Source organism: Pundamilia nyererei, unplaced genomic scaffold (genome assembly GCF_000239375.1).
Source record: "Pundamilia nyererei isolate P.nyererei 1_Seehausen unplaced genomic scaffold, PunNye1.0 scaffold00051, whole genome shotgun sequence".
NCBI lineage: Eukaryota > Metazoa > Chordata > Actinopteri > Cichliformes > Cichlidae > Pundamilia > Pundamilia nyererei.
Window position 1 is genome coordinate 1,048,875 of NW_005187452.1, and position 11,845 is coordinate 1,060,719.

Here is an 11,845-nt window from a genome sequence, read left to right on the forward strand (position 1 = left end):
GATAGTTTAGAAAACTTTGCCAGTGTCTGAGATCACTTGTCATGAAACATGAAGCAGTCTGACAAGCTTCTGTTGAGTTTCGGGTTCTCCTCATGCCAACCACCCATTTCTATTTCACTTTTAAAGCATGAACACTTTTTCCCCGCTAAAAAAATCTGCCTGTGTCAAAGCCATGAGCAGACCTTGTATGTATTACTGTGAAGTAGAGTTGCTGGAAGACATCTTCATATTAGCTGCAAACGACACAGAGCCACAAAACCAGAGTCACAAAAATTCCGCTTTTTAGTTCTGCGCTTATACAAGTCGTAACATGCTCTCTCTCCCTCTCATCACTTTACTCCCTCTAAGTACTTTTACCTCCCTCATCCCTTCCCCTCCTTTACCTGTCACTCTTTCGCTATCTCTTTCTCCTTCTATCCTAAATCCCTTCCTTTTTTCTCTCTGTTCACACCTCTTCTCTACTTCCACTTCACTGCCCCACATCAAAAGCCTGAATTGCAGGAATTCTATTTTAGCTTTCACTCCTCCTTTCCTTCGTCCTTTCCTCCCACTCCTGTCACAAACTGTTAGCAGCCGCAATTTGCCGCCTGGCAGCTGTTGTTGTTTTCTGTGATATCAGCGGCTGCAAAACGCAGCGTCATCGAATCTGACTGAGCTCCAGAACATTTTAACATATAAACAGCCCTGGTCTCTGTCGGTAAAAGGTGTTTTCAAGTTTGAAATACTTCCCAGCAGTTTATTGTTGCTCATCTTCTCCTTCCATTCCTCATCTGTGTGAATTTGTCTTTGTCTCTCTTTCTTGTTTGATGTCTCGCTGACTATATCGCTCTCTGATTCAGCCCGTCTGTCTTCCTCTTTTCATGTCTGTCACTAAATCTTCCTCCCTGCGATGCAGTACAGGATTATCCTGAAGATTTACATCGCACTTCTCCTTTGACAATCGGGAGAGAGACTCGGTTGAAGCGGATGATTGGCACTGGGTGTCAGGTGCTCTTATGACTCAGTGTTAACCACACCAACTGTCTCAGCGGGTGATAGGAGCCAACCTGATTATTAAATGCATTTGATATTTTCACTGTGACATTGGATGAACTGTGTGGGAAGTGTGTGCCATCCTTAATGTCTTATATCTATTCAAATATCACAGATGTTTTGTGTCTCTGTTGCTTTGATACAGAATTTATGTCTCGGTCAATGTCAGATGCCTTTCATTGAACTGGTAGTACAAGCTGCCTGGAATTCTTCCTGTACCTTAAAATGTAAGTGTGAAAAATGAGAACTATTTAGTTTAGATATAATCAGTTATATTAGTGTGAATGTTACATTTTGATATTCTTGGTAGCCGGTGATTGGTCCGCCAGAGCCTCCACTCCTGGCTGCCGCCTGGCACACAATGCACCCGACCCCCACTGCGCCACGTGTGGGTGGTGGGCCTGCAGGAGGATGGGCCTATGTCCCTTTTTTGGGCCCGGCCACTAGACGCTTGTTTCCGGGCCCCCTCCCCGGGCCTGGCTCCAGGGCGGGGCCCCGGTAACCCTACTTTGGGTAGGGTGAACTGTTCGCTTGGTGTTCTGCTCATAGGGGTCTTCTGAATGTTTCTTTGTCTGGTCCCTCACCCAGGACCAATTTGCAATGGGACACCCTACCAGGGAGCAGAAGCCCCCGGACAACATAGCCACCGGAATCTCTGGGACACACAAACCCCTCCGCCACAATGAGGTAGCGATTCCATCAAAAGGAGCCAGTTCAGGTGGTTTGGGCATCTGACAAGGATGCCTCCTGGGCACCTCCTGGGTGAGGTGTTCTGGGAATGTCCCACCGGGAGGAGGCCCCAGGGCAGACCCGCTGGAGACATTATATCTCTCGGCTGACCTGGGAACACCTTGGTGTTCCCCCGGACAAGCTGGAGGAGGTGGCTGGGGAGAGAAAGGTCTGGGCTTTTCTGCTTGGGCTGCTGCCCCCGCGACCCGGCCCCAGATAAGCACAGATAAGCCCAGATAAGCCCCAGATAAGCACAAGAAGATGGATGGATGTTACATTTTGTTCATTTGCAGTCATTCTCTTCACAACATGTTAATAGTGTTAATAGACCAAGTCACAGTATCAGAAATTTCCAAAAACCTTGGACACCGGGACGGTTTATGGAAAACGGCATGACAGATGCAGCAAACATCAGATCAGCTAATGACAGGCAGAATCTGAGAGAAACTACATAAATTCATCATTAATTTTGGCCTCCAAGTCTCATCTGAGAAGCAGCTACTGGTTAAGTCAAGAACTGGATTCAAACACTGAAACAGGATTAAGCAACTTCACCCCCCGTGCAATATAACAGGTATAGTTACGTCCTTTTGAACAATGAAACTTTTTTGTTTTTGGGTCTTTTTGTTATTTGCCTCTTTACACCAACACAGTGGATTTTATATCAAACAAACAGGAGACGGTTAAAGTGCAGACTTTCAGCTGTACATCAAGGTAATACAAATATAACACATGAATTACATGCAATGGGGCAGAGTGTGAGTATTTCAACACCTGATGTCATAAGCTGAGAATTTGCAGGACAATATCAATTATATTATGATAATAGTTACAAAGTGTGCTAAGCTTTCAGTACTTCATATTGCACTGAGGCACTTAGTAAGAAAAAAAAATTCAGTGAACTCTGTTTTTATGTGTGTCATACCCTGTCATATTTTATATCTACGAGGCACAAAGGTGCCGGACACATGAAAAAGATGTGGCTCCTGTGAGGGAGAGAGAGCAGGAGAGAAATCATTTGTCTGTTTGTGCTTGTTAGCACAGATGAATCATCGCCTGAAGTGTGCTTTCAGTTAAACGTAACCATGGGATTACCCATCACACAGTAATCCCCAAAACTCCAAATCCTGCTGAGTATTAGCTTACTACAAGTAAAGTCAACAATGCATTTATGTGCGGTGCTTAAACAACTACCAGGTTCATGCCACAGGTTCTCTAAATTAACAGTGTTGGTAATTACCAAACTATATATATATATAAATATATTTTTTTACTATAATGGTAACCCCAGCAGTATGCACAAGGTCTTTAGTTGGGCAGCTGTGGCTCAGGAGGTAGAACAGGTTGTTTACCAATCAGAAGCAGGATAGATAGATTCCCTGGCCACTCCAGTCTGAATGTCAACGTATATTTAGGTAAGACACTGAACCTTAAAAAGGAATTCTAGACAAAGAGGTTAGTTAGGTTTGTTTTCAGTTTGTTATTTGCCTAACAAGTAATATAATTTTTAACAGATTTCTAAAAATATGTGGCGGGGCGTGGTCTGCAGTGCCACTGCAGGGGAGCGGACGCACCTGAGCGGCATCCGCAATCATGCCGGGGTCATGCCGCAATCGCCGGGTTTAAAGTGTGAACTGGACCCTGTCATGGCGTTGTTGGTAGTGGAGTGCTCAGCTGCGAGCTGAAAAGCTGCAGCTGTGTGTGTAGCGTGACAGCAACCGTTAGAGTTAATAAAAGTATGCTGAAAAGCACGAAACCTTCATCATGCCATGGCTTTGTTTCATATAAAAATTGTAATTTTCTGCCAGGTGGTCTAATAAGTGTGTTAGCACGCTAAGTAGGGGTCCCTGGCTGTGAAAATTTCAAAAAATTAAAAAATTTCAAGTGAAAATTGTCATCCATTACATTTCTGTGCTGTGAGATAATATCAACCTTACCTATATAAAGTAAATTTTCTGCCAAGGGAGGTTATTTCTGCTGCTATCATTTTTTTAAATAATAACTTTTAGCCAAGGGTGAAAGAGCTAAAAGTAATCAGAACAAAGTCATGTTAGACTGAACAAACCCACCCCGATTTATTAAAAATAAAAGCACGCTGCCAGGCTTTCTCTCGGTTGCATCACCAAATGACCACAGACCTTTTAAGAGTCGGTTCAACCAATTTTGTGAGTGTCGATCAAAGAGTGTGGATGTTACCAGCTTTCTCATATGAAGTTAATAGCACATGTGGTTAAACCTTAAAGCCTGTCTATAGGTGAGGGCGTGAAATGAAGCGAGATACCAAATGCAATAAATGTGTAACGTTTGATGACCTTAAGAAAACTGAACATACTGAGCCCTAAAAGTTGGGTTAATGTTTGTGCCAAAAAAATCAAATAAAAGAAATAAATAAACATCTATACCTACAACACACACAAGCTCAATCACTCCCACACAGTCTAAGCTTCAGTACTAAGCCCTCTCCTGACCCCAATAAAAGAGCCCATCACATGAGTAAGAGCCTAGGGGGAAGGATTTCACCAACGCATGCTTTACAAGGCGTAACTCATAAAGTCTTCCCCCCTAAGAGGCCATTTCCTCCTCATGTCCAAGAGTGTGGAAGGTGTTCATGTATGCGTGTATGTGTGTGAGACTGAGGTATAAGTGGGGCCAAAATGCTGTTCCTATATGTTTTTCAAAAGATTAAATGAAATCGCAAGACCCACCAAGGGGCCATTAACCTCACTTACCTTTTATACCAACAATAAAAAGCTCTACAGTAATGATGGTGAACATCAAGAGGGAAACTATTTCTAAGTAAAATATAAAAAATATACCACAATAATTAAGGTCCCTTTGTGCCACTACATACAGTGTAGTTCAACTTTTAATCACCAGCTTTGTTTTTCAGAAACATTTGGGCTCAGCACTCAGTTTAAGGCATTTAATCTGAGATGAGATCTGTAGTGAAATCATTTGTCTGCATGTTTTATAAAAACCCACACCCACAATAATCTCAGAGGATCCTTGGACTACTCGCTCTGGTGAATCAATAAATGTGGCGCAGCCAATATGAGATTTGCAGGAGGAACACAAAGCTAATGGGCTCTTTGCTCTGTTTAATGAAAAAGAAGGGAGAGAAAGAAAGATGTAGCCTGAGAGAGAAATGGGTCACTAATGACTCTCCAGACACTAACGCGGCTGTCACGGTGCTCTCAAACTCTGTCCATCTCCCTCTTTGGAAGCAACCCTCACTTCCTCTCTTCTTTTTTCACCTTAAATATTCTCTTTATCCTGCTCTGTCTGTTATTCCCTTTTGCAAGACGGAAAACCATCTACTGTCTTCAGTGTCTCTATATTTGAAAAAAAAATAAATCATAATGCTCAATATCTCAGCCCACTCCATTTTCTCATCTCATCTCGCTCGCCTTTCCTTACCTTAAACGTCATCAATACTTTGCTCTTTTTTTATCCTGAAACAGAAATTCTTAAATGCTTGAACATCTTTCGAACGTGTCAGAGTTTATGTTTGATTCGCATTCACAGAGAAAAGAAAGAAGAGGACATATTTCTGAAAACTGGCCTTCACAGGTCTTCCTGATCCTCCACTTTAAATACCACAATGAAGTCTTTGAGCCAATTTAAGGAAAGGAATTAAACAACTAACCCTGAGCTTAGAGACCATTGCTCGATAGCCCCCTTACAGCAGAGCTTCATCGCTATTGGCCGGAAAATCAATGAGAGACTGAGACTGAGCTCTAATTGGTTCCCTAAGACTGCAGAAACAGACATTTGTGCAAACACATGTACAAAGAGAGCGATACAAGTACAATATAGGAACAGAAAGTTCAGGCTTCAATCAATTCTAATCTGAACTAATTTATTCATTTCACCTCGGCTCGCAGACTCAGAAGATTCATGTTAGCTGTTCTCTTTTGGATGTACTGCCGAGATATTACAACCCTGAGGTTTGATATATACATAAATGAGCTCTGCTGTACCAGAAACTGTGAAATAATGAAGCAATTTAATGTTTTGGAATCACATAAGACTTCTATGTTCACCTTTAGGCACTTCTGGATTTTCTTTAGGTGCCTGTGGTGCAGGTACCTAAAGAACATTTACTGCTTTATTTAGCTTATGGGCCACAGAGGAAATACAACATGCTTTTAACTTCTCCAAAATTTCTCTTTCTACATAAAATGTGGCAATTTTTGGAATTTGCCCCTTGGGGATAAATTAAGTTTATCTGACTCTGACTGAGCCATAGCTTAACAACAGGATCAAAAAGCACTGCTCTGTCATTTAGCATAGCAGTAGTAGCCACAATGTGATTGCAGGTTGCTGCTTACTAATTCATTGTCTTATTATTCTTTCCACCTTCTGCTGTTACAGTGCATTAAACACAAGCTACTGTGCTGGAGTTTCAATGATTTCGTTACTGCTGTTGTATTATTTACAATATTATCTTATGTGCATTTTAATATGATACCAATGTTAGATTATTTTAATTAATTATTTTAATATTTGACTAGGGACAAAGTTAAACTAGAAATCACTTGCATATTTACAAACATTATGAAACACTGAAGGACGATACCGCTCTTGGGGGACAGTCACTATCCATAGCAGCTGATACATATGCTTTCTAATGGTCATATTACTGCTTGTAAGCTTCACTGAACCAGGAAAAAAAGGACTCTTTAAAAGTATCCTTTGCCAAACCCGGCATCATGTTTTTTGATGAAATTGTGAAATTGTGTTTCCTGGGAAAAAAACCTGCACAGGCATGAGGAGAACATTCATCTAATATGCTGTGTGTCAAGTATTTCTTTAAAAAAATTGATCCGTCAGGAGTAAAAATGAACGTTTCTTACTGAGGAAAGGAATTACCTGACTGGCTCTCTTGTCTATCATCAAATTTAAGACACATCAATTTAAATTATATAGCCTCGAGAGTGTTATACACCCATGCTAACTGTGTGGGTTTTTATGTGTGTGTGTCTGAGTCTCGCATGCTTCAGGCTTGCCAATACTGACAGCATTAATATTTCAGCTAGTAGGTGGAACAAAGTGGATACTGTACTGGATTCCCATAACAGACTCACTCACCTAGATACAAAAGCCCGGACACTCAGATAGGTGCAAAGACATGCAAAGGCCCACGGAAATGCGCTTGCACGTGCTTACTCATGACATAGACGAACACAGTTTGTGGCCTGTGGGGAATCGTGGCTGCTATTAAAAATTGATTAGCTGTCGGAGTATCATTTCACCCCAAGGTCAACTCACAATCTGTGAGTGAGCACATGTGCAAAATGCTGGATACAGAGATTAAAGAGAAGGAAAAAAAATCTCAGTCCTTCATTGTCATTCAGATACAGAGAAAAGTAGATATAAAAGTGGGAATAAGATAAGGCTTTTCCTTCACTAGATAAGAGATGAGACGAAGATGGGTTAGAGACGGGGAAGGAGTAGACAAGTGAAAGCTTCCCATATTAGCCTTTGTAACACTTCTAATAAAATTTCTTATCCTTCTTCAGGTAACTCTATGTAGATCACATATAAAACTGTGAATGAAGTGCAATAGGCAGCTCAAAAGAGGATATGTACCCCTGGGGCAACTGTGACATACTCATGTATTTCTAAGAGTAACAGTACGGCTTTGAATGCTGCTCACGTGGCTAAGGAAACAGACATATGACACACAAGAATATTTTCTCCAGACTCGACTGCAAAAACAAAAAAAAGAAAAGGTCCAATATTTTCAGATTCTTCCCGAAAACTAAAAAGACAGCGAATGCACGCAGTTTAGAAGTGGAGAATTATGATTCCATAATCTAGCAGCGATACAAGCATTAGCTTATCTCAACTGCTAAACGACACTTCTGATGACAGCTGGTGATAAATCCATCATGAAACTCACAGCTTATAAAACTAATTTTGGATAGTCAATTTAAGATGCATAGAAAGTCTTTTTAGTGTAACTTATCTTTCTTAATTATAGATGAAAATCCTTTTTATCCAATCGCTGGAACTCCTCTGCAATTTTTTTTATCTTTGCTTTTCATCTGACAGCTTCAAAGATGATAATGTTTCAGTCTCTGCTGAATGTCAGTGTACTCTATAGATTGTTTCCTAAGTGATAAAGCATATATAGTTTAATTTCCTACCGATATACATCTCTCCTTGCTGTTAGTGCTCTGAATGGAAAGTTCCCAACAGACTGATTTGATTAAAATGAGACGGAGCTTACCAACATGTACAGAAGCACCGTGTATAGAAACAATATGACATCCCTAGATAGAGCAAGCCGGACCCCTCTCTCTGTCTTTCTTTCTGCAGCACACACGTACTTCTGACCTGCACAGGTTGATTTCCCCTGGCCTTAAATGTGATGTCTCAATCTGTTTGGTGCCATATTAACATCGGGGAGAACACTAACCCCCCATAACACTCACGGGCAGGCCCATGTATTCTGCAGGATGTATCGTACACGTTTCCACCAGGGGCTATGCTGCTTCCTTGACAGCTTTCATTGTACACTATAATCCCATGAATATGTGAGCATGCAAGCCCATGTGTGAGCGTGAATGTGTGCAAATGCCATTTCAGCAGGGAACCAACCCCCACCGCAGGTGACATTTTTACTAGAGAAATGTCACCACAGCCATTTTCTTCCCATATGTTTGCGTGAGCATGTGTGCACGCAAGTGTGTGTGTGTTTGTTAGTGTGTCAGAATATGAATGACTGTGTGTTTGATTAGGTCTTGGCAAGCTGCAATTAATTTCAAAGGAGAGGCTTGTTATACTCCAAATATTAGAATATTGCCTTGCTTTTGTACCATTTTCCTTCTTCTTTTTATAACCCATTTTTATCCTAAACAAAAAAGCAGATAAGAGAAAAGAGGTTTATCGTTGCAAAAAACACAGAATTGGTTGTTTCATGTGTATGGAAACTAAGATGTAAGTCAAACACTTGTGGTTCAACTTCCATTCATTTTCTTGGTTATGAGAAATTGTTCTCCTCCTCTGTTGCTTTATCCTGAGCTAAGCTAACTCCTATCTCCTGGTGCAAACTTAGTAAGTATACGGTGGACACTGATCTAATAGATTATCAGAGTTGAATCAAAGCAGGTAGTCTGATTGTAGAGCTCCAGGAAGAGATACAGGTTTCTAATAGTAATCACTGTTCTTCCAGTGGCATGTTTCTGATGGTAAAGGAGGTCCACAGAAGACTGCTCTGTCTCTATTCCTGTTCACCTTGTACACCTCAGACTTCAGTACAACTCCCCTCCAGGTCATACCACCTACAGAAACACTAACGATTTTGCAGTGGTTGGCTGTATTAGTGATGGGGAGGAATGATCTGCTTCTGAATGTGAATTCAGTCCAAAGAGACGCTGATCAATTTCATAAGGAAAAGGACGTTTAGGAAGGCTGACTGTGATTTTGATATGATAACAAAGATATGATTACTGATTCATCCAGCACCAATTTTCCCACTTCAACATAATAGGTAGTACTGCAGCTTAATGCTGGTTTCTACTTGTGTTAAATGGAAAGAACCAGAATTATATACAAATATATATGTGAAGCCAGCATGGCAGTGCTGAATACTGCATTTCATCTCGTGACCACTTAAGGCTGGCTCAAGTCAGTGAATACGCATTTAAAATTGTTATTAAATAAATCAAATCAAATAACTGTGGCAGTTTGTGCTTCGGTTTTGATTCGAAATGCTAGCATTTCATTAGTCTGTTGCTTCAGCACTTATTAGAAGGTATCCGAACTTGTGTAATAAACTTGTACAGCCTTCCCATGTAAATATGGCTCCAAAAAAAACAACCCTCAAAAATGTGGAGTGAACAAACCAGTACATCACATGATGATGGCATGTCTATCTGCTGCTGACTGACTCTGTTTGCATCTTCCTGCACTTGTAGTTTGAGTGTAACTTAAGTCCCAAGAGAAAACAATAAACCATGAGATATTTTTAATAGTTTAGAGATATTGCATTAATACCATTATGTTTGTTTGTTCATTTATTTATTTAGCAGCAGTAATCTTGTTGTAAAAAATTGTTCTTGTGAAAGCCCCACTAAACACCTTAAGGAAAGGTATTTCACAACAGAAGAAACCCTACATACTGTATGTGGTAGGGGGCTCATAGTTGGTTTAAATTAGTTGTAATAGAACACAGTTTGTACACATCTATCATGAGGTAAAATAATATCAAAGTGGGGTGAAATGGCAGAAAATATATTGAGCATATAAAAAAATGTCACAGAGGCTGTGAAGAAGGTTTTGGTGTACGTGCTTTCTGATGTACACTTTGTATGAGGCTTCTGTTCAGGGGTCGATCTTATAATCATTTGTTATGTTTGTGACTATGGCTGTAAATATGTGAGCATGAATCCATCTCCTTGACAACTGAGAAGACATCTGCCATCTCCATATGGAGAGAAACAGAGAGAAAGATTCAAAGGAGGGACAAAGTAGAAAACAGAGAACACAAAATAATCAGTTAGAACAATTAAAAATTATATATTTAGATATTTTTATCTTTTTATCTTTAAAGTTTAGAGAAAGCTTCTTTTTAATTATTGGTGTTTCCCATCTTTTATTTGATACCAAAGACGAGAAATGAGAATACCACAGTACTGAGAGTTTTTGAATTTTAGACTGTAGGAAAGGGTTCGAGTTCTCAGTATTTTATGGTTTTTCTGACTAAATGGGTGTAAGTAGTATCCTGCATTAATTTCACAAAGTAAAATTTTATTGCCTCATTATAAATGTAATGGAACTGACTTGAGACACTGGGCTTGGGTCTCATCTGGTATTTGATATGAATGTCACACAGAGTTAAAATGACACGATGGCAGAGTGCCCAAATGGTTTCAGCCCATGGCACATTATTGAAGGTCCCTGGTTTGGTAAAGGCATTTATAACCCTCCTTTCTGTCTTCCTACACCTGCATCATATGTCACACATGCACAAATGTATAACAGATTAATAAACAGATAAGACCTGGTAGAAAAAATATGCACATCCAGTTGTGCTGCACACCGATTTTATGCTTGTGTCTGGTGAGCGCACACTCAAAAGCACAATGGGACAAGTGGGGTCTCTTTCTTTCTCTGCGTGTGGTAATGGACACTGCTGCTTGATGTCTGATTTTGTCCTCCATAGTCATTCATTTTCTAGCAGGAAGGACACACACATACACGCCTCTCACTCAAACTGTGGAGGAGGGGGCACTAAAAACTCATTACATGGACGATCAATATTGCACACACTTGAGAACCGAGTGTGTGTTTGCCCCCTCTACTGCATCCACAATGCACACACGTGCGCACACACATACACATACCATGCTGGCAACAATGACAGATGACTTTTGTCAGCCTGATATGTGTTACCGTGGTAACCGGTAGGTTACATTTTGGTATGTTACAGCAGAGGAGACACACACACGCATGCCAGTAGACACATTTAGATAAATGAGGCAAGGTCACGATAAAATACAGCAGCTTAATATTTGATCAAATTTGAATATTTTGAGGACTGAACTAGCGCTTAAAACCAGATCGTTTTACAGTTGCCAACACAAATGTCAATGCAACTAAACATGAAAAAAAAAAGAAAATTAATACTTACAAATACCCCCCCTGGGATCTCTGACCCTTTTTTTGTTTTGGGCAATCAGATCACAAGTGGGAAGCACTAAATACAAGTGTAAACAATCTGCAAAGTGGACTGTGATGTGATCGCTTAAACCACTTGCCAAGGTGGTCGGGGACACATTCACTGCATATCTTTTGTAATGTAATCACTAATAGGTCCCGATGCATCCCCAATAAAGATATAACAAGTAAATGCTGTTAGTGTAGGTGGGCTGGTATTATTATTATTACAGTTCATTAAGCATTTTGTTGTCTCTGCTCTTCCTCACTTGACTGTTGAGAGATGGATGTTATGACTGTGCACAATACCCTGAGACCTTCTAGTGAATGTGACCTAAAAGAAACTGCATTTAGGCATGAAGACAATCTCCTGAAGCTCAAGCCGAGCATCAGATTGGGGAAGAAAAGGTAATTTAAG

General features: G+C 40.4%; 1 protein-coding gene across 1 annotated transcript in view; it reads right to left on the reverse strand.

Annotated features, from left to right (window-relative positions):
- kif26ba (kinesin family member 26Ba) overlaps nt 1-11,845 on the reverse strand; it is a 45,429-nt gene that overhangs the window by 32,629 nt on the left and 955 nt on the right. The gene's annotated exons all lie outside the window — the stretch shown is intronic.